Consider the following 24,267-nt stretch of genomic DNA (forward strand, 5'->3'; position numbering starts at 1 on the left):
GAATTCTCTACCGAAGAAATAGAAGAAGCAGGTCGACGGGGTAAGGATATGTGGTATAATTCTGCCTTCATAGCATTATCATCCACAGAGCGTCTTCCACAAGAACGACCATAGTTTTTATTCACCATGGAGACCTTGTGAATCTGTAACCACAGCAAAGTAATGTAAACAAGATAACAAAGTGAAGTTTCAAGAAAGAGAAAGTGGGCAGACAGATAGAAACATCTTACTCTAAGCCAAACAGGATCAAGGGAGCAGTTTTGGAAAAGAAGAGGTTGCTGCACAATGAGGCAGTGGTGTAGAATGGTAGACCTTTCGAAGGAAAGGCAGCACAACATTTCAAAGTTCAAAGGAAGGTGGAAGCGGGAAGGCCCTTGTCAGAGAAAATGTCAGACTAGATTCTATCTTCATGTCCAAAGATCTTGTGAGAATAAAAAACCAATCTCCACATTAATGTAGCACGCTTGTACCTACATAAAATATTGTTTCTTTTATCTATTTTCTTTTATTTTTGTGAATTTCCAACGTTACGTTGGCCCTCTGTTCATTGGTTGAGAGCTTATTTTTCCAAACCGTAAAAGGCCCCAAAATGAGCTCCCTTTTTCCCTAATGCTAGCGCAATGTCTTGGAAAAGGAATCCGGTGCAACAACTTGTATGAGCTATGGGATTTTATAACCCGAGCCGATGTGGGTATAAGCAACCTATGTCATGAGAGATTTGGCACCTGAGCTTTGTAGTCTTGAAAGAGATACAAACATTTGGGATTGTGGAAAATCTCAGCATTTTTAGAGATGTTAAATGTGTGTGAAGCTTGTATGATGGGCAAGCAACATCAGTATGCATTTCCACATGAAATCAAGAATCATGCAAAGGCTCCTCTAGTGCTTATACATGCAGATCTCTGTGGTAAAATGCCAACCATTGCATTGGGTGGTTCTTCTTACTTCTTGTTACTACTGATAGATGACTTTAGTGGAAAGATGTGGGTGTATTTTCCTTAGGATAAGGCCCAAGCTTTTGGAAAGTAGTATGGAATAACTTGGTAGAGAATGAGATAGGAAATATGTTGAAGAAGTTTCAAACAAATCAAGGAGGATAATTCACATCAAGCATTAGGGAAAAAGGGAGCTCATTTTGGGGCCTTTTACAGTTTGGAAAAATAAGCTCTCAACCAATCAACAGAGGGCCAACATAACGTTGGAAATTCACAAAAATAAGAGAAAATAGATAAAAGAAACAATACTTTATGTAGGTACAAGCGTGCTACATTAATGTGGAGATTGGTTTTTTATTCTCACAAGATCTTTGGACATGAAGATAGAATCTAGTCTGACATTTTCTCTGACAAGGGCCTTCCCGCTTCCACCTTCCTTTGAACTTTGAAATGTTGTGCTGCCTTTCCGTCGAAAGGTCTACCATTCTACACCACTGCCTCATTATGCAGCAGCCTCTTCTTTTTCAAAACTGCTCCCTTGATCCTGTTTGGCTTAGAGTAAGATGTTTCTTGTCAACTGTCTGTCTGCCCACTTTCTCTTTCTTGAAACTTCACTTTGTTATCTTGTTTACATTACTTTGCTGTTGTTACAGATTCACAAGGTCTCCATGGTGAATAAAAACTATGGCCGTTCTTGTGGAAGACGCTCTGTGGATGATAATGCTATGGCAGAATTATACCACACATCATTACCCCGTCGACTTGCTTCTTCTATTTCTTCGCTAGAGAATTCAAGTACAGTCAAAACAGAAGGAACTTGGGAAAGGTTTAGTGTTTTGAAAGGAGCATGGGTGCTCATGCAACCTAGCAAAAGAAAGAGACCCCAGACAAAAAACATTTTCTTGGCGTCATGGAAGGGAAGAGTACGAGATTTTAAAATCACCAGAGGGAAGATATCGGTGAAAGAAGTTTTGATTAAGCATGTGTACATGCATAAAGAACTTGTCTTGCGAGACTATCCAAATGATCTTCCGCAACACAGGCCTAATTGTATATTTTTCTATTGTGGTTTTGTTCTTTATGAGGTGTATGGATTTTTAAGATGAAGCTTTCTTTCTTTGCTTATTGACATTCTTGTGTTATTTTATTTTAGATTTATACCCTTCATCGTATGAGACATGGCAAAACATCGATTGTATTCTGGGATTTATAGATGTTTTGCATGGATCGATAGGAGAACAACAATACCAAGGTCGATGTGCAACAGAGCTAGCTCAATCGGGTATATTTTTTACTGATCATTTTTATCAGTTGGCTGGACAATGCTAACACACATGGTGTGTTAAGAAAACAAGATCATCTGACTTATCCTAGTCTCATTAAGCACTACTATTAGTTTACTTTACCCTATTGATTCATATTGCTTTTTTGCAGGTGCTCAAAAGAAGAGAGAGTTCAATAAAATGCAAAGACATTGAAAATTTGAAAATTGAGATAACACAGACTCCATAAACAAAGGTATTATATTCAATAAAGTAAAATTTTGTACAGAAGTGTTTAATTGTATATGTAGAATATATTCTTGACAACCATTTTCTATTTATCTACAGCCTGATCCAGAGGTTGCTCTACATGGTCCAAGCTCTCCGTATCATCTTTTTTTGGAGAATCTGTTTTCTGCTACTCCATCCTGTCCTGTACAATCTCTTGGTGCTGCTCCATTGTCTTCTCTACTACCCCTGGAGAATCTGTTTGCTGTGCTGCTCCATCTTCTCCTCAATAACATCAGCAGCAGGTCCTTGTTCCTGTGGCTTCTCCTCATCATCACTAGGTCCTTGTTCCTGTGGCACCACATCAGCATCATCTATGTCATCAAGGTGTATGACACCTTCTCGGACTTCAGAGCTCTCACCCAACTCGACAGTAGCTGGTACAATAGGTTTGGGAGAGGCATACTTCAAAAACTTTCAAATTGTATCAGCTCTGAAAGTATATATATAGTTCGAGCTAAAGCTATCTTCTCTCATCTGCAATGGCATATGATGATTTAGAACACTTTGTACCAATATCAATTATTTTGAAGCTAAATGGAAATTATTTTTTCTTACAAGGTCTGGCTGTCCTATCTCAAAATAGCTTGAAAGTATATATTTGGCACTGATCAGCACTCTCCAGCAGCCCCGCAGCTACTTGAATCATCTTGTTGTGGTGTCTGTACAGTTGGAAAGATATGTTAGAAACTGTTAACATCTGAACAAAACAAAATTATTCAATAGGTTCAAAGGCATAGCATGAAATAGACATCAGTAGGGGAAACGACTTTCTACCTCTAAATTTATTGACTCTATTGAATCCAAAAGATTGACAGTAGGAGGACAGTGATCCAATGCATCTAGAAACCTTCTAATACAACTGCAATACATATAATTCAGTTAGTGTGCATTAAAACAAAATAATAAAGTTTAAAGTTAAAAATAGCACACACACCACTTACAATTTCAGCTCTCTGTGTGTGTTTTTAAGAGAGTTGAATATAAAGCATTGCTTCTGCTGGATATCAATAGAAGCAAAGCTCTAGTGGTCACTGTGTAAGAAAAAAAGCATTAAGAAATCAAAGGCTACAAGAGTTCTCAATCTTAAAGAAAAATCCCAAAAGAAGCAGTCACCCACATACCTGTTATGGTATGGAAGTAGCAAAACATCGATAACATCAAAATTGCAGTGTCTGAACCAATTGAAAATATCCATGGGAGTTTCCTTTGCATCTCTTAACCTGGAGAAAATGGCAGGATTAATAATATGAACTGTATGTTGTACAGCGTGGTTAAGCCAGCTTCTCATCATGTTGCATTGGACCAAACAATAATTAGGGTAGGGTGTGAAGGAGGTACAAGAAGGATTGTTTTGCAAACAAATGTAAAATAAAAGACACTTACTAGAGCATTGCAAGAATGATAGTATCTGAGCAATACTCATTCTTATGAGCCAATGCTGCCAAGCATGGTTTTGTCAAGTTAAAATTATTCACTGAAGTTTCATCCTCAATATGGACAACTATGTTAGGGCCCCAGCTCCTGCAACCTTCTCTGTATCTGCAGCTCCCTCTGTACAGTCTCCACATCTATAACAGATTTGGATTCTTTTATTTGCTGCTTCAGTGACTCCTCATAAGTAGCTTTCCCTCTGGTGTTCTTTGAGTGGGTTACTTCAACAACCTTAACCTCATCTACCTTCAACTTTCTTGTAGGTGGAATTAATAATATGTCTCTCATCTTGATGTCCTGCCATACATTGCATCTTCAAAATATTTCTCCAAGTAATCCTCTGCCATTTCCTGTAAGGAAAGAATGGCAGTCCTGTTCCACCTGAAACCAAGGTGCCAACTATCACATATGTCTTTCACTAGTCTCTAAAAAGGTACCTTGGGGATTGCAAAGCCTATAGCTTTCTATTGCTTCCTGATCTCCTTTAGCACACCTGCACCATGTTTCAATCTCTTGGCCTTTTGCTGGAGCAGGCTCATTGGCTTCCCCTTCCTGCCATGTGCAACTCTTCCCTTTGGAGGCACACTAAATTCCTTGATACCTGCCCCAGCTGCTGCTACTGCAAGCCCTGGCCCCTTGCCAGCACTCCTTGTAGTTGACTTGGTTCTAGCCATCACTCTGACAAGCTGCACACAAAGCAATGGAAAGAGATTACAGCCATGGAGAACATGGAATGATACAAAAAGGCAATGACAGGGGGGGGTGGATGAAGCAACATTTATAAATTTGCAACAAAACGCGATTTCAACAGTTTGAAATTTCTAATAGCTCACTCTCGCGTTTTCCTGCAAATACTTGAAGTAACATGTTGGTACATTCCTATAGTGATTTCTCTGTCTTTACAACTAAATACAATACATTAGGAAAAAAGGAAGCACATTTTGGGACATTTTAGAAGAGAGAGAAAATAGGCTCTCAACCAATCAGGAGTGGGCCAACGTTACGTTAAAAATTCAACAAAAGAAGATGAAAATAAGAAAAATAAATAGTACTGTATGCTCATAGAAGCGTGTCACATTAATAAGGTGATCCAATTTGAATCTTTAAAAAATTTATTTTTTGTGCAGAATGGTGATTCTGACACTGCAAACGCGTCCGGAACGGCCCAAAATCCCAAAAACGGCACTTGAAACGCTGGAATCGGACATCCGGAGGCCCGGAAACGGCCAAAAAAGGCCCCAAAAGTGAATTTGCAACAAAACGCGATTTCAGCTGTTTGAAATTTCTAAACCCTTCTCCTCGCGTTTTCCTGCAAATTTATGAGACAACCTGCTGGAACATGCCTTCAGTCATTTCAACCAGCCCAATTCAAAAGTCTTTCTGCTTGTGGTATTTATTCTAATATCTAAGCTACATCACATCCCAAAAGTATGTGTTATACTATTAAACAAGAAGATAAGGATATAGAGAGTCTTACTGACCTGGAAGCTATCTGTGGGTGTGTTGTGCTATTGATGAGTACCTTGTGCTGGGGATGAACCTGTGCTGCTGGTCAGGATGCTGATGGTGCAGAGTAGGGAGGTAGGGAGGCAAGAGAGCTGAGAGGGGAGGGCCAAGACAGGAGAGATTAAACAAGAGAGAAAAGATTAGTGCAAAATACAAAAAAGGCAGCTACTAAATGATGGAGCCGTTTTTTCACACGTGTGGATGGGACCCAGATCTCTTGGAGTTTGAAACTTGGCACTGTGAATGGGACACTTTTTGCCTTGGAACTTGTGCCAATCATGATTTCATAATCAGTTCCATAACCACTCTTCCCTCCCCGTCTTTCATCCTTGCCAGCACCCTCCCATCATCCTTTTCCTTCCCTCTCTGATCCCTTCCTACCCAACACACTCCATCCCCAGACTGCAACCTGCCTGAAGACTACTACCACTGCCAGATCTCCAGGTTACCTAGGCTGTAGCTCAAGTTTGGGAGAGAGTAGAAGATTCACCAGTGCAACTCCAACAGCATGGAAAAGGAAAAGAAAGGTCAGAGTTCTATATCATTTTCAATGTTTTTTGATATATATTTCTTCCATCCATAGAATTCTTGATGTCCAGATATTTGGGCAATTCCCATCCACCACATCCCATATCCCAAATTTCCACATCCTAGTTTTATATTTGCAACAAAATGCGATTTCAGCTGTTTGAAATTCCTAAAGCTTTCTCCTCGCGTTTTCCTGCAAATTCATGAGGCAGCCTGCTGGAACATGCCTTCAGTCATTTCAACCAGTCCAATACAAAAGTCTTCCTGCTTGTGGTATTTATCCTAATATCTAAGCTACATCACATCCCAAAAGTATGTGTGTTCTACTATTAAACAAGAAGATAAGGATATAGAGAGTCTTACTGACCTGGAAGCTATCTATTTGATTGGAGATGGATATCAATAGAACCTAGAAGTTTGCAACAAAATGCGAGGAGAGTGCTTAAAATTTTCCAAATAGCCCTATATCACGTTTTCCTGCAAATTCCTATATTTCTTTTGGTTTTCATTTCTTCCTCATTGTTTTGCTTTCTTTGGCCCTGGGGAATTCTTCCTAGTATCATCTACTGTCCAGGAATCTTTGAGGTGATCCTAGCATTTGATTGGAGATGGATAGCAATAGAAATGGAAAATTTGCACAACAAAATGCGAGGAGAGTACTTCACATTTTCCAAATGGCCCTACATCACGTTTTCTTGCAAATTCCTGTGGCCCTTTTGGTTTTCACTTCTTCCTCATTGTTTTGCTTTCTTTGGCCTTGGGGATTTCTTCCTTGATGATGAGAAAAGTTTTTGCTTTGGAACAATTGATTCTCAGGCCCCTCCTTTCAAGAGAAAGTTGGACTTTTCTGCTGCTATACTTAGACCACAGCAATCACCAGGTGAATCATGTGTGCTCATGAAGGGAGTTGTTTGGTGATATCCTATACATTCCTTGATTACATATGTCAGCATATAGAATTCATGATATATAAATTTTGGTTCAGGCAAAAGGAAGAGATTGAAGCAGAAAGCTGAGTCTTCCCTCTCAAAACAAAAGGAATCAGAAGAGCACAAATCTCCAGATTTGCTCCTATTTGACTTTCTTCACAAATGCAAGGCTCAGAGGAACTTCCACATATACCATAGTATTTTCAAACAGGGAGTTCACTATGAGCTCTGTATTGGAGCATCACAGAGATTTTCTTTCAGATCATTGGGATACCTTCAAACAACTGCCAGAGGCAGGAAGAATTGTGGAAGGTGAAAAGGTTTTTGTGCATATAAATCATATTGTCTCCATTGACAGGCTGAGGTACCATGTGAATAGAAGATTTGACAGCCTGCCTGAGAAATATAAATTCAACTGTAGCTTGCACACCAGAAAGTGTAGAGTGCTTGAGGAAACCATGGCATTCCTTATGTACATTATCTTTAGTCAGTACTCTCTAGAAGAGCAAGGGCAGGAGGCTGAAGAACAAGACACATTTGAAGCAGAGGAAAAAGAGGATGTTCCTGTGGCAACAAAAATGGCAGAGCAAGAATTAGATATCACTCTCCAGGAAAAAGAGTCCAATCAAGATCAAAAAGAGAGTTCCGATTGGTAGGCCCTGGGAGTAATAGGATTTAGTCATCAAATATAGCACAAACATTATGTTGAAGTTGAACTGATTTGTACAAAGTCTTTGATCCTCTACCTTTCCCTTTTGCATTTGTCCCATCACCGTACGACACTTCAATACTCTTCCCACACTCAGTAGTTTCTAAAAGCGTTTGACACTCAGTACACACTCAGTAGCTTCTAAAAGCGTTTGACACTCAGTACACACTCATCAGTAGCTTCTAAAAGCGTTTGACACTCAGTACACACTCAGTACACACTCAATATCTTATTGGTAAGGATCAATAGTGTGTCTAGCATAATTAAGTAGTATTGATTTAATTTTTTGTGTGTAGCTCATGGATGTATTGATGCTTGTTTAATATAGATCACATGTTTCACAAAAGAAATACTTTTGGTGGAGTCTCAAAACATATAGGCATAACACCAAGAGTCACTTGTTCCACAAAATAAAAATCTATTGATTGAGTTTGAAAACATGTGGACATAACACCAATAAGTTACAAACTGCTATTCATGTTTACTTGTCCATTTATGGTTTCTAAATATCTTCGAATCCCTCCATTGTCTATGTCTCTCTGTTGCCATTGAATTGTCCAAAGTTTGTCTTCGTCTTTGCTTTTGGGCTAGAATAAAAGCAAGCTTGACTTTGGAGCTAGCAACTTTTCTTTTAGCATGCAGCCTCTGTAGTATGCCTCGGTAAAACCATTGGAAGACTTCCTTCAGACTATTTGCCTTTTGACTCCCTCCGTAGTGTTGTGTGTGTCTGAAAAATGCATTACGTGCCATGTAGTGAGACTTCTCCATGCCTTGGGTAGACCAAATTGCGGGCATCCATACTTTTTGACAAAATAGGGAAGGTGGTTGTAGATGATATGCTGTTTTCACAGAGACATAAGAATGCATAGTAAGTTATAAAAAAAAAAGAGGATCACACTTAAGTAAAAGAAGAAGACAGAACTTTACCATGTAGTGAGTTATATTGCAGGCTGTCCATGCGTCTTTCATTGACTTCCCAAAATGTTTAATTGCCTCTTCAAAGTTCTTGTAATCACTTTTTTTCCATGTTACATTGTCACAGAACATGAAGAGTTGATCAAGAGACCTCCACACCTCTGCCTTCACATTTCGTGCTTCTCCATCTGCCTCATGATCTTTCACGGCATTATGGACTTGCTTCCACAATCCATAATTAATCCTTGAAACTGTTCTACCTTGCCTTACTTGCTTACTACTGTGTTTGGGTCGAGACAAGAATCTTCTTGCCTTAACACCACCAATAGAGGGCTTGATTGGTACCTCCTTGCCATTGGTAGACTTTTCAAAATCCTTTGTGATATGAACATCACCTCCATGCAGACCTATATCAGATAACACTTTTTCCAATGCTTGAAGAGCATCCTTTCTATTTTTTTTGGGACGACGTTTCCAAGCAAATCCAATATACAAAAATACCAATTTCTCAATAATTCGACATAGACCATGCAATGAGCATATGTGAACATTACATAGTGGAATGTCAAGAATGGCCTTGAAGTCAGGGTCAACTTTGTCTCTATTAGGTGCTCTCTTCCACCATTTGGAATCCGTTACTTGAGCTGATTCTTTGCAGTAAAGACAAGGAGACTTTGAGTTGCCTCCTTTACTAACGTTATACATGCACTTAAGTGTTTTAAGATCCCCCGCCATGTGCCACTCTACTTGAAAATCACCTTTTCCTGCAACATGGAGATTCTCTCCTCGCACTTGTCTTTTATTTATTCTTGATATTTCCGTGTGGTGAAACACCCAATCTAGTGTTTCATGGTCTTCTAGCTTTACCTGTGATTATAGAAAACAAAAGTCTTACTATAAAAGATTTGAAAACAATGACTAAAATCAAGTATGAAACAAAAAAATGATCATACCTGGAACGAGCCTAACCACCATATGTGTTTCTCTGACTGCACACTAAAATACTTCGAACTCGCTTCAGTCAATGATGTATCAAGTGCTCCATTCATCAATGTAATAGTAATCTTTTCCATTTTCTTTTCCTTTACAACCTCACACTCATCCAGTTTGATAACAAATTTCAAAATGCCTTTGCACTCCTCAAATGTTATTCCATAAAACTCGACCATTCTTCTTTGAAGTTGTTGTAGATCTACAAATATATTGTTCCAAGGGTCATACACAGTGGTTCCTTTACAACCATGAAATATTTCTTCAATATGCTTGTCAATCTCATAGTCTTTTTGTAACATGAATCGTGGAAGTGTGGCAGTATCCATGTAAATATTTTGAAAAAGTGCAATCATCAAGTTCAGTGGTGATGGATTCTTTATGAGAGGCCTGCACACGTCATCAAAAGAGATGCGGAATCTTCGGGAAACAAAAAAAAACTAAGGAGATATTTAATGCAAAATCGTGTTAGTTAGACAAAAGATTATCTTATTCCTTTTTGAACTGACAGTTCTGTAGTCCTTACTGACAGTTCTGAACCACGTTTCCGTATTTTACTATTTTTGAGGTCTTTTAGGAGAGAAATAAATAAAAAAATAGTGAATTTCTTACAGGGCCCCAAAATGAGCTCCCTTTTTCCCTAATGTGAGTTCAATGCCTACTGCTATAAGGAGCACAAGATCAAGAGAGATTTGATAGTTTCTCATACGCCGTAAACAAAGTGATGTTGGTACAAGAATCACACAATGGTGGAGATGGCATGGAGTATGCTTAAATGTAAAGGATTACAAATTCTTTTTGGGCCAAGGCAGTTAACACTGTAGTGAATAACCTTAACATGAGTTACACAAAGGCAGACCTCAAGAAGCTTACTTAGGTAAGAAACCCTCAGTTGTATATTTTAGGACATTTGGATGTGACAATTTTGTGCATGTCCAGACGTATTGAGAACCAAGTGGGATTCCAAGATCAAAAGTGTATCTTCTTAGGGTACACTATATGGAGTTAAAGGATTATTGACTATATGATCCAAAGGCAAAGAAGATAATTGTTAGCCACCGTCGCCATGATGTGGTGTTTGAGGAACAATCTCATCAGGTGGAGGAGAGGGCTCTATCCACACTATCCTTTAATGATGCGAGAGACACAACCACTAGTGACAGTATGAGCTCCACAAGAGGTGGATTCATCAGAGATGATGAAGATAATGAAGAAGAGAAGCCATAAGGGGCCATATCCTAAATGGGTGAAATAACTCTTGGATGGGAAAGCTTTGCTCTGGAAATCTCAGAAGAGCCAGTAGTAGCTATTCATAGATCCAAGAGAATAGAGGAGTATAAGAGGCCTTTTCTTACATTATCAACATGGCCTTGATGGTGGGTGGCTGAGATAATGAAATTATAGGAGCTAACCAACTTGGAGAAAGCATTATCAGATCCAAACTAGAGGGGGACCATGGAATCAAAGTTTGACTCAATTTTAAGTGAAACCACACTTGGGATCTTGTGGATTGTCCTATAAAACGGAAGGTTATTGGCATCAAGTGGATTTGTAAGGCCAAGTATAAGTCTAGTGGTACAATGGATAAGTAAAAGGCAAGGCTCATGGGTGAAGGGTTTCGCATAGGTAAAAGGTTTTGGCTTTTAGGAGACATTTGTTCCCACAGCTAGATTGACCACTATATAGTACTTGCCTTTGTCCGCTCATGGGAAGTGGCCAATTTTACAAATGGATGCAAAGTTAGCATCATCTCAAGGAGGAGGTTAATGTGGTGTAGCCACCTAGGTTTGAGATACCCAGTTCATAAAAAACAAGGTGTGCAAACTCTGGAAGACATTATCTGGGTTGAAACATGCCCCTCGAGCATGGTGCCAACGGGTGCATAGATGATTTCTTTGTAAGTATTGGTCTTTCTAAATGCCTATCAAATGAAAATTTATATATTTTCTTTGAATGAGCAGGGCATGTACATGATCATTATATCCTATATATGGATGACTTCATTAACGGGAAACCATGAAGAGAAGATCTGACACACACATATGTTGAATTCAGACCTTGATATGCTAGACCTTGGGCTTATGCATTTTTGCTAAGGGATAGAGGTCTCGCAAGTCCGATGGAATCTTCATTTATTAGCAAAACTATGTAGGATAAATTCTATTAGTAAAGGAATTTGGCATGGTTGAGTGCAAGTTAGTGGTTACACCCATGGAGGTTGATGCAAAGCTTTCTGTTGAAGATCAACCATGCCAAAGGCACCTATGTTGAGGGGGGTTTTGGAAAAGAATTTTCTCAATGCTCCACCCTGGTGTTATTTCTATGCGGGTGATGGATGTGCTCTATTTTGTAAGGCCCCCTTCAAAAGAGAATGGAGGAGACCGGAGGAGACATACACAAATCCTAAATACTCTCATTAATCCATCTCACACAATGTAGAGAAGCTCCATAGCTAGCTTCATTCTCCTTCACCAAAATTAGTAAATTCTATAAGAGATAAGTTCACACAAAATAAACTAGTACTAATGTCCACACATAACCTATTACTAATTTCCACACACACTTGGCCAGTTGGGTGGGCCAATTGGGCACAACTATTATTGTCTACACTGCTACACTATTATCCACACATCTAATGCTATCCACCCACTGTTGATGAGCTTGTATTTTCAAGACTCCCCCTCAAGTGCACCATGTCCATCTCATGTACTTTAAGTCTGTCTTTGAAGTACTCGTACTTCTCTTTACCAAGTGATTTAGTAAAGATATCTGCAACATGTTCTTCTTTCTTCACATATGTCAAGTTAGCCTATCCATCCAATAACTTCTTCCTGATGAAATGATAATGGTCCTCTATATGTTTGGTCCTTCCATGATAAACCCGATTACTAGTCAACTAAATACTACTCATGTTGCCATAATATATGACAACTCCTCCATCATGATGTTGTTCCCCCAAATCACCAAGCAACTTTTTTAGCCATACCACTTCACATGCAGCCATCACTGCTCCTCTATACTCTACCTTTGTGCTAGTAGATAAAGAAATTATGGTTTGCTTCTTGCTACTCCAATGCACTGTAGTACTTCCCATGCTAAATGCATACCCACTAGTAGACATCTTGCATAAGCACTTCTTGCTCAATCTGCATGTGTGTAGCTATACACAATCACATCCTTTTCATAAAATAAAATACACCATTTGTGTAGCTATACACCATCACATCCTTTTCATAAAATAAAATACACCATTTGTGTAGCTATACACCATCACATCATTTTCATGCTCATAAAATAAACCATGATGGGCAGTGGTCATCACATATCTCATGATTATGGACACTATGACTTCACGTAGTTTCACGTAGTGAAGGAGATGATACTTAGTGCATGGATTCTAGTGCATCAAATCATATGACATGGCATGTGGTGAATGGTGGTTTGATAGGAAGTTTCCCACATAAACACAAGGATATGTGGTTATTGGAGACGATATGGAACTTCTTATCACTCATGTTGGTAATGTGCCATTAAAGATGCATGATGGGAGAGTGAAGAAAATGTTGAATGTATTATATATGCCATCAATCATCACTAAGAATCTTGCATCCCTCATGGGTCAAATGGTTGCATAGGAATTGTAAGTAGGGTTCAATGAGTATGATTTCTTTGTTGAAGACTTCAAAAATGGATATAAGATCATTGCAAAGAGACAAAAGGAAGGAAGGATTTAGATGCATGTGCCCAGAGTTAAAATCAGCCATGTTTTCACATAACCATGGCATTATGTAGAACATTGATATGTGGCATAAGAGAATTGGATGTGAATATCCAAAAGCTAAAGTCCATGCAAACTAAAGGGATTTTTGGTGGTTTATCAAGGTTCAAGTATGATGGAAGCAATCATGTATGTGATGCATATCAGTTTGGGAGAAGTAGGCAAGACTTGCATTTCCAAAGGATGAACAAATGAGTAGGAGGCCTTTAGAAATAATTCATAGTGATATTTGGGGTCCAACACAATCCCCATCCATAAATGTTTATAGGCATTATGGCACCTTCATTGATGGCTATAGTAGAATTACATGGATCTATAGGCATTATGGCACCTTCATTGATGGCTATAGTAGAATTACATGGATCTACTTCTTAAAGAAAAAAGGTGAAGCGTTCAAATAGTTCAAAGCATATGTTAATAAAAAATATGGAAAGTCGATCAATTACTTAAGGATAGATGGTGGAGGCAATTTTACCTCACATGCATTTGATGATTTCTTGAGCGAACATGGGATTAGAAGGTAACTTACATGCAGGTACATATCTCAACAAAAATGGAGTTGCTACTAAGAGGAATAATAGAGTCATTGGCAAGATAGCACGAGCCATGCTGAATGAGAAGAGTATACCAAATTACTATTAGGTAGAAGTATGTGCAACAGTAGTGTACTTTGTTGAACAAGACACCTATAGCAACTAATCATGAGAGTACACCAGAGTTAAGGATAACTAGCTATAGACCTGACACTGAGAACTTAAAAGTTTTTGGTTGTGTGGCTTATGTACATATGCCCAACATGAAGAGAAGGAAATTGATCCAAAGGCAAAAAAGTGTGTATTCATTGGGTATACACAAGATAGGAAAGCATACAAGTGTCACAATCTAGTTAACAAAGCAGGTCCTCAATAGTCGTGATGTGATATTTGATGAGATGGCTAGTTGGTATAAGGAAAGTGAGAATGTCATGGGTGGTTGATGACATTGATGCCAATGTGGAAGTACATTTACCATTAGATAAGTCTACCAGTATGTTTAGACCACATGAGACATCTAGTGGTGATAATGTGAGTCCATAGTCAGGGAGATTGAGACATGATAGAGTAGTACATTGGACAAAGGCAAGAAGAAGGTTGAAGGCATTGGCATTGGAAATGCAGGTTATGAATAATCTAGTTTGAAGGATCTTGATGATGAGTTGGGAACCAATGATTAGGACTCTAGGTGTGTGAAGCAGGGCAGGTGTGTACCGCCACATACTAGAGCTCATGAAGTTTGTATTGGCCCACAACCATTGAGGAGGTCACAAAGGGTGATATATCCAGTGTAAAGGTTGACATGTAGAGGATATGCTATGCATTATCCATATATGACATCTATGGTGAATCATGTGGAGCCTACTTGTTTTGATGAGGCTATTGACAAAGAAGCTTGGGACGACAAAGCTATGGATGAAGAGATGGATGGATTGGTACATAATGACACATGGGATTTGGTTGAGTTACCAAATGGCAGGAATATGATTGGCTTTAAATGGGTTTATAAAGTCAAATGTAAGTCAGATATATCCATGGAAAGTTATAAGGCAAGGCTAGTCACCAAGGGTTATGCACAAACTCATGGACTTGATTATGATGAGACATTTAGCCGAGTGGCTAAGATACTACCGTAAGAATAGTGATTTCATTGGCTACATCTAAAGGTTGAGAATTACATCAAATGGACATCAAAAATGATTTCTCGAATGGAGAGTTTCAAAAAGAGGTTTTTATATGGGATAGCCACATGGGTATGTACACCCAAATTTTTTCACACATGTATGTAGATTGAAGAAGGCATTATATGGGCTAAAGCAAGAACCACATGGGTATGTAGATTGAAGAAGGCATTATATGGGCTAAAGCAAGAACCACATGCATGGAGTGATAGGATTAGCAAATATCTTATTAGCATTAGATTTCATGTGGAAAATTCAAAATCTTCACTAAATGTAAAGAAGACACAGAATAGGTTGGTAGTGGTTATTGTCATTTATGTGGACAACTTGATCGTCATAGGTGATTATGGGAATGATATAGCTAATGTGAAGGTATCATTGAGTAGCTAGTTTGACATGAAAGACTTGGGAGAGATGAGATTCTTTCTTGGCATTAAGGTTATCAGGATATCACATGGTATATGGTTCGTGCAAAGGCAATATGCCTTGGATATGTTGGCAAAGTATGGCATGACTAGATGCAATCCTATGGTAACACCAATGGAGAAATAATAAAGCTAAGGTTCTAATCTAGGTGATGAGTTGAATGATGTCACTATGTATAAGAACATGGTTCACAGTTTGATTTATTTGGCTATCACTAGACTAGATTTATGTAATGTGGTGGGACTAGTTAGTTAGTTTGTGAAGAGTCCCAGAGTAGTCAGCCACATTTGGATGCATGCTTCATTACAAAGAAATGATCATCATTTCCATGACTTACATTGCTAGAGGGAAGAAGGGGAGGAAGACAACGGGTAACTTCATATGTCACCATATCAAGCAAGCCATCATTGAGGTGAGAATCGTGAGATACCATGCAGAATTTTGCCACCTCATAAATCATTTTGTTTCTTGTAACATTCCCTGGCCATATGTCTAACCTTACCACAATAGTGATACTTAATGCCACTTTCATACTATTGTTGAGGTTGTGCTATCTACCTCTTCCTCTAGATTTCTATCTCCCCCTACCTCAGAAGTATGACTCTCTACCTCCTCATGCACAATACGAGGGCTAAAAGTTCTGTTATTGTTATGGCGGTCTATCTTGCCAACCACGCCCATATGTACATCCTTTAAATGAGGATGCCCCCCTTCTTCTTGGACCTATTTGTGTGTAAAATTCTTAGTCCCTTGTATGTTCATTGTTGCGACTTGATGATGTACATAATCCAAGATTTAACACTTCCACAACAAGTAGTGAAATCACCTCTTCAAAATCTAGGGAATCACCACCTCTCACTGTGATAGAAGTGTCAAATGATTTTTACTCTTTGTCCAAACATTTCAATGTAATAGAAAACAAATCATCATCACCCATTGGTGCATTGATAGATAACAATGCATCTGACATGGTTTGATCTTTTGCACATAATCATGCACACTTCTATATTGTTTCGTGTTATATTGTGTATCTTTTATTTCAATTGTATCTTCCTTGCCTTTGTGTTTGTGTCATACATCTTCCCCATGCATCTTGGGGATTATTTGTGTCCTGGATATGACATAACATCCCATCTGTCACACACATTAAAAAATAATACAACACCTTGAATGCTCTTTTTGTCCAATTCCTATATGTTGTAAGTTGTGCCAGAGTTGCCTTAATTGCGGGAATCCTTGGCTCCATCTCTTCAACTATCACCAAATTCCAAAGACCTTTGCCTTTCAAGAAGTTTTTCATGGGATACTTCCAAATTTGGAAGTTTTTCTTCTCAAGTTTTTTAACAAAAAATTTATCTAAACCATCACTCATCTTGTCCAAACACATTGCTAGGCACTTCAAATAAATCAACACACTCTAATGCGGTAAATGCACACCACTCACACCACAAGCACATGTAACACTTGCCCAATGTTAATGCCAAGTATGCATTCACAAATCAATCTCATACACATTCAAAATACATCATCCACATCATAAAAATGTCTTGATACTTTTATTTGCATCATACATACTCCCATCTACACATATGAGCTCAAAACTTGCTTCATTTTTTCAAAGATAGCTCATTGTTTTCATACACTATTTTAAGAGTCTGTGCTCTGCTTCTTTTCTTAATGATTTGATGTCGAAATCTTCAACCAAGTGATAAACATACATGATATGATAGTTATACTTGATACTCACATCCATTCATGACCATACACATACATTCTAAAGCTCAATGTAGTTAAGGGATGCCCTCCGTTTAGATTGACATGGGCTGTAGGCTTTGTAAATTTCTTATTTCTCAGTGCTGTTCACTTCTCATGCTCTCCAACACTTGTATAGGATTTTAACAAGGTACTTTGGATCATATACTTGTGGTTTAACCACTTTAATAGCTCAATCAATCTTTTGTCTACACACAAAGCCTTCAGGACAAAGGTGCACTAATTTTCAGGGAGATGAACCACCTTGTTTTTAGCTCTTGTACTATGCTCCAACTTTTCACCACTCAAAACAATGTTTAGAAAGGTTATTTAGCATGTAATTTATGTTTAGAAAGGTTATTTAGCATGTAATTGAGATGTTTAGATGATGTAATCAGCTTTGCTCTCTGTGACCAACTACAATAAATCTCCACTAATGCTAAGTTGCACTGAATTTTATGTTGCCACCAACTGTTGTTTGATTGAGTGCTTCAATTGGTTGCCTTACAATGGTTATATACACTAATTATCTTGTGCAAATAGTATTCTACTCAGTATACATAATGTGTATTACTTCAAACATGAGGTACATAGGCTCAACATCTAATGGTGGCTATACAACAAAGCTTTAATGAAAGTCCCAAAAATCCACCAACTTCCTTAATATAACTTGCTTTGGCTCCTCAAATCACCAATACACATAAATACATTAATCCCATGGAGTTTGCCAGACATTTCCATACATTCACAATCCTGGAATCTTGCTTACATCCACTTGTGTGTACTCAAGCTTCAATGGAAAGCTTCACCAAAAACTGATTTTCCTTGCTTTGGGGTAGCCATACGTTGACTTTTTATCCTCTTTGATCATCTGTAATCCACAAGAGAATGGCTAGGGAAACTCACCAATTAGGCCAAGATTTCAGATTTGTGATGTATGTGTGCTCCACAATCTCCAACGTCGTAGGCTCTTCATAGCTTCTTCCTTGCTTCAAAATAGTTTCTTCTTCACCAACTCTTTCTCACACTCACAAAACCCTAGAAATGAGAGCACCAAGCTCTGATACCATGAAAAGAGAATAGAGGAGACTAGAGGAGGAGACACACAAACCCTAATTGTTCTCATTAATCTATCTCACACAATGTAGAGAAGCTCCATAGCTAGATTCATTCTTCTTCACCAAAATGAGCACATTCTACAGGTGATAAGTTCACACATAACATAACCTAGTACTAATGTCTACATACACTTGGCTAGTTGGGCACAACCATTATTGTCCACACACTGCTAGAATGTTGTCCACACATCTAATTCTATCCACCAGCTATTGATGAGCTTGCATTCTCAACACCCCTTTCTAAAGAGTAGCCGTTGTGGTGACAAGCACGTTAGCACCCGGGCAGTTCCCAATTTAGACATTGGATGGTGGTGAAGTATGGTCAAATGGTTAGGACTCATCTCTTTCACCCACCCCAAATGTTCTACAAGCTCCCTCCCCACCCTCTCCAAGACACTTTGATAAGCTTGTGTCATCTATTCCAATTTGTCCAACTAGCAGACCCATCTAATCTCATCGACCTCTCAGTCCCCAAGGGCCTGTGTCCATACCCCTACTCCTCCCAAAGGATAGCTGATGCTTTGCAACATCTCCACAATAGAGATTGGCACATGGTCGATGCAGCATACCACTCACTCCGCTGTGACTTCCTCCATACTCCACAGCTGGGGCTACTTATCCTTTACCAACCAGAGGTGCCACGTATAGATGGAAGTCATGGAAGCTACGGAAATTTGCCAATTCGATGACTTGCATGTGGCCTTCCCCATGGACTTCACACCCGAGAAACCAGCTAGAGGAAGAGGCATTTTTTAGATCACAACGGGCACGACGGAGGCAACGACAACTGTTGAAAATACAAGTGAATAGGGTGTGTGTGGGAACAAGCTCTTGGATAGAGGCTGTAAAAGAGGAGATGTAATTGTGAAAGAACCTGTGAAAAGGTTAGAAGAATCTACTGGGAGAGAATAATGGGTAGCATGAGGGAATTTAGGAGTGTGGAGATATTCTGGGAGATATTCTGGGAAAAGAGAAGAGGTGGAGAGAATCACGCAAAAGGTGGAGATATTCTGGGAGTGAATCATGGAGAAATCAATGGGATTAGATGCTTGATGTAAACTCTATAAATTGAGGCATAGCCCTAATGAGAATTTGAGTATCCATGCCTACATTAATCTATGTGCTAATTATTCACTAATTACGTCTTAATCATTTGCTAATCACTTTGTTAATTATGTTGATTCTAGTGTTTGATCCACCATAGCTCATCATTATGCTCAAATTTCAACATGGTATCAGAGCCATGCCTAGAATCAACCAGATTTATGAGCCCATTAGTGAATTAATCAGGATTAGTAGGTAATTAGCAAAAAATCAAGTTTTTTAGTGAGTTTTCACTCTTCCCCTTCACCCCCAGCCAGTGGAGGGTCTCTAGCACTTAGCACACATCACATTAGGTCACAAGCTTCTAGCTTAAGCTATAGCCAACACCCCTGGCTACCAGCCCATCGAAACGGCGCAGCAAACCGCCGGAGGAATCAGGAGATTTCGCGTTTTTTGCAGGCGCCTTTTTTCTCTGCAGTTTTTGCCATTACTACTTGCTCAAGTCAAATTGCTTCAATTCCTCCTAGCCCAAGGGGTAATCAAGCATGCTCTACAAGCTGGTGAAGACAGAAATCAATTTCATTAAGTCTACAAAGAGATCCAAGCTCTTCATCAAATCTGCAGGTGACTTTGGTAAAACAGAGATTAAGCTTTCATTATTTGGTCAAATCTTGTGTTTCTTGGCTTAATCCTCTACTAGACTCATTGCTATTGATGCCTTTGAAAGCATTTGAGCTCATTTGAAGTGGAAGGCACCAGATCTGAGCTCCCCGCATACTCTGTTTTCTGCACACAAACCAGAGCATTAATTTACTAATCAGTGATTAATCAGTGCTAATCACTGTACTTTGGTGCAATTGAGGGTTCAAATTAACCATTAGGTATCTGATACAGATCCCTAAAGCTTCAGATTGCAAATCGGAGTTGGTTTGATACTCCAACCATCCCGTACAAATCGGTTACTCTCAATTTAATGTAATTTCTGGTGATTTTATGCTGATAAAATTGTTGTAATCATCTATTAAACACCAGATTGAGTTGTAAAAGGGTAGACACTACCCTTGAATCTTGAATTTGGATCAAGAGGTAAGACCCCCTTCACATCACCATGAATTCAGCACAGGAAATAGCCAAATTTAATGGAGAACAGTTTTATACATGGCAAACAAAAACCATGTATTTGCTGATGAGGAAAAATCTGTGGGGGGGATTAGTTGAAGGGAGAGATGAATGCCCAAAGAGAGGGGAAAATGAGTGGAAGAGTAGGAATGAAAAAGCATTGGGGCTTATTGCACTCAGTTTAAATGATGAGATCATTCATCATATCACAGGGATACAGTGGGCAAAAGATGCATGGGATGAACTCAATAAATTATTTGGTACACAAGCAAAAAATTCCAAGATAAATCTATTAATGCAATTCTACAAACTGGACATGAAGGAAAGTGAACCTTTAATCACACACTTGAACAAATATAAAAGCATTAAGCAACAGCTGGCAGCTATTGGCAAAAAGGTAGAAGATGATGAAGCATTAGCTGTACTTTTGAAGAGTGTGGACAAAGGAGATTATGAAAACATTGTAGCAACACTAAAGAATGTACCTGAACTGAAGATACATGAGATAGAAGCAGCTCTACTAGAGCAAGAGAGCAGAGGCAAAGAGAAGAAAGAGCTCGACTCAACAGCAGGAGAGGAAAAAGCATTCTTCACCCGAGGAGGATTCTCTCGAGGACGAGGACGAGGAAGAGGCAGAGTAGGAGGGAGGACCTTCACTTGCCATGTAAGATTCCTCCCCCAACCCCTTTTTGATGTCTAGTATATTCCCCTGTAATCAATTCCTTTTCTGAAATATAAGAGATCTTGTTTGTGGCTGTTTTAACCTAGAGAGAGAAAATATTCTAGAGAGAGAATATTCAGATTTTGAATATTTTTGGATAGAAAAATATCTCTTATAATTCAGATGAGTTCCCCTGAAACAAAAATTTAAAAAGAATTTTCCAATGTGCAATTGGAATTAATTGGAAATAGGTATAAAGAACCTTAGCCTAAGGGTCTAGATTTTCAGAAATCTTTAGACTATGGTCCAATTAAGGTTTCTATGGGCCAATAGCATCAATCCATGTGTAGGGAGGAGATAAATCCAAATTGTAAAAAGAAAATACCCAAAAATGAGTAAATGCTCACATGAGGTGAAGAGTTGAAAATGTACAAGGTTTATTAGTAAAAAAACTATGAGCAATATTAAAATGATTCCATTATGACACATATGTAAGGAAGGAGAGTTCTTTAAAGGAGGTGCATATTTCACATAAGATGAAGAGTTGAAAATGTACAAGGTTTATTAATAAAAAACTATGAGCAATATTAAAAATATGAGATATTTTGGGAATAATGATTTTATTATGACACATATGTAAGGAAGGGGAGTCCCTTAAATGCTCACATAAGATGAAGAGTTGAAAATGTACAAGGCTTATTAGTAAAAAACTATGAGCAATATTAAAATGATTCCATTATGACACATATGTAAGAAAGGGGAGTCCCTTAAATGCTCACATAAGATGAAGAGTTGAAAATGTACAAGGCTTATTAGTAAAAAACTATGAGCAATATTAAAATGATTCCATTATGACACATATGTAAGGAAGGGGAGTTCTTTAAAGGAGGTGCATATTTCACATAAGATGAAGAGTTGAAAATGTACAAGGTTTATTAATAAAAAAACTATGACACATATGTAAGGAAGGAGAGTTCTTTAAAGGAGGTGCATATTTCACATGCTTGAATGAGTTTTAAACTCATAAAAAATTGAGATATTCCATCTCTCCTCTCTCCTCATTCAAGTCTAGTTCCAAAAAGTTAGCTTAACTGACCTAAAAATGGTCAAAAAGTGACCAAACTGACTTGGAAACTTCTAGAATCAGTTTGTTTGGTTAGGAGCTCAAATTTTCCTATAAATAGAAGCCTCCCCTTATTGAAAAAAATATAGTGTCTTATGCTTTGTTACTCTACTCCACCTAAGCCAAAATACATAGTGTCTTATGCTTTGTTACTCTACTCCACCTAAGCCAAAATATAGAGTGTCTTATGCATTGTTACTCTACTCTACCTAAGCCAAGAACTGTGAATTCTTTAATAATTCACTAGTTTTTGATACTTCTCTCTTTCTTCAATTCCCATTGGTGGCTCCATCAACATACTAAACCAATTGATTGGTTGGGGGCCTCTACCGTGAATAAAGAATCAAGCAAATTATAAGGTAAGTATATTGAATTTTGATCTTTTCTATAATTTCTCAATGATTCTCTCTTCTCAACCCCTCTCAAGCTTGAGAAGTTTAATTGGTATGGTTTTTTAAATGCTATTGAAGTTAATTGGTGAATAGTAGTGAAGAGTTACATAATTTAATAAATGCTATTGAAGTTAATTTTCATTTATGTTTAAATTCTAATGGTTTTTATGTAATTTCTCTCTCTCACTCAAGAAATGGTCATACTCATGACCCATTCTCAATCCAAATGAAGCTTTTCATAAAGCTTTTCCTTAATCCAAGATTAAGCTATGCTTGAGGCCAAATTAATGGCTTTTTGCTATGCTTTTAGTTTACGCACATTGATGATTCAATCCATTATGGATTGATGACCCAATTAGAGACCATTCTAATTGTTTTCTTAATGATCCAATTAGAGACCATTATGGATTGATGATCCAATAAGAGACCATTCTAATTATTTCTTTAATAATGAGCTTTATCCCTTAGAAAAAAAAATTGAGATTTATCAGTCATAGTAGCGGAGCTATGGCAAAATTTTTATAGAAATTACGCATAAAATAAATTCATTCAAAGCATAAAAAGAGGACTTCCTACCATATTCTAGGAACTATCATCCTAGATTAATTAAAAGAATTTTATTATGCATGGAGATATGGGGTTTGCATGTAGATGTAGATGTATAGATGTAGATGTGGAGGTGGAGGTGGATGGATGCATGTAGATGTAGATGTATAGATGTAGATGTGAATGGAGATGTGGATGTATGCATGTAGATGTAGATGTATAAATGTGGATGTGGATGTATACATGTAGATGTAGATGTATAGATACGGATGTAGATGTGGAGGTGGATGTATACATGTAGATGTAGATGTATAGATGTAGATGTGGATGTGGAGGTAGATGGATGCATGTAGATGTAGATGTATAGATGTAGATGGGAATGGAGATATGGATGTATGCATGTAGATGTAGATGTATAGATGTAGATGTGGATGTGGAGGTGGATGGATGCATGTAGATGTAGATGTATAGATGTAGATGTGAATGGAGATGTGGATGTATGCATGTAGATGTAGATGTATGGAGGTGAAGGTGAATGTGGATGTGGATGTATGCATAGAGATGTAGATGTATGCATGTAGATGTGAATGTACGCATATAGATGTGGATGTATGGATGTGAATATACGATATGCGATGTGAGAGAATCTGAAGTGATGAGATAGAAATGATGTGATGGGATGAGTATACATATAAATGGAATATGGAATAAGTAATGTAGATTGATGAAGGATAATGTGGAAAAATGAAAGTTAAAATAGAAATTGTGTTGTAAATTGTTTGTAAATACTGTTTGTAAATGCTGTTTGTAAATGATTGTTTTATGTCAAGAATGTTGGGGGGAGCATTTTGACCGTCTTGTGATTAAAGTCGTGATGGTAAAGTTGCAACTGCTGACGGGGAGTCAATGAAGGACGTCTCGCATAGCAAGGTCGGCCGAGGTCTTGACCAACCTCGGTGCGATTAAAATGGTGAGCTTCCGGTGTACGGTGGATGAGGGGCCAAGGAAGCGGCCTATGCGTGAAGCGCTAGGTTACCTGCGAAGGATCCTAGAGGGTGCTGACCATACGGTGCTCGGGCTCTGGGTTGCCTAGGATAC

The sequence above is a fragment of the Cibotium barometz genome, chromosome 24 (genome assembly GCF_041138505.1).
Source record: "Cibotium barometz isolate CiBa-2024 chromosome 24, ASM4113850v1, whole genome shotgun sequence".
NCBI lineage: Eukaryota > Viridiplantae > Streptophyta > Polypodiopsida > Cyatheales > Cibotiaceae > Cibotium > Cibotium barometz.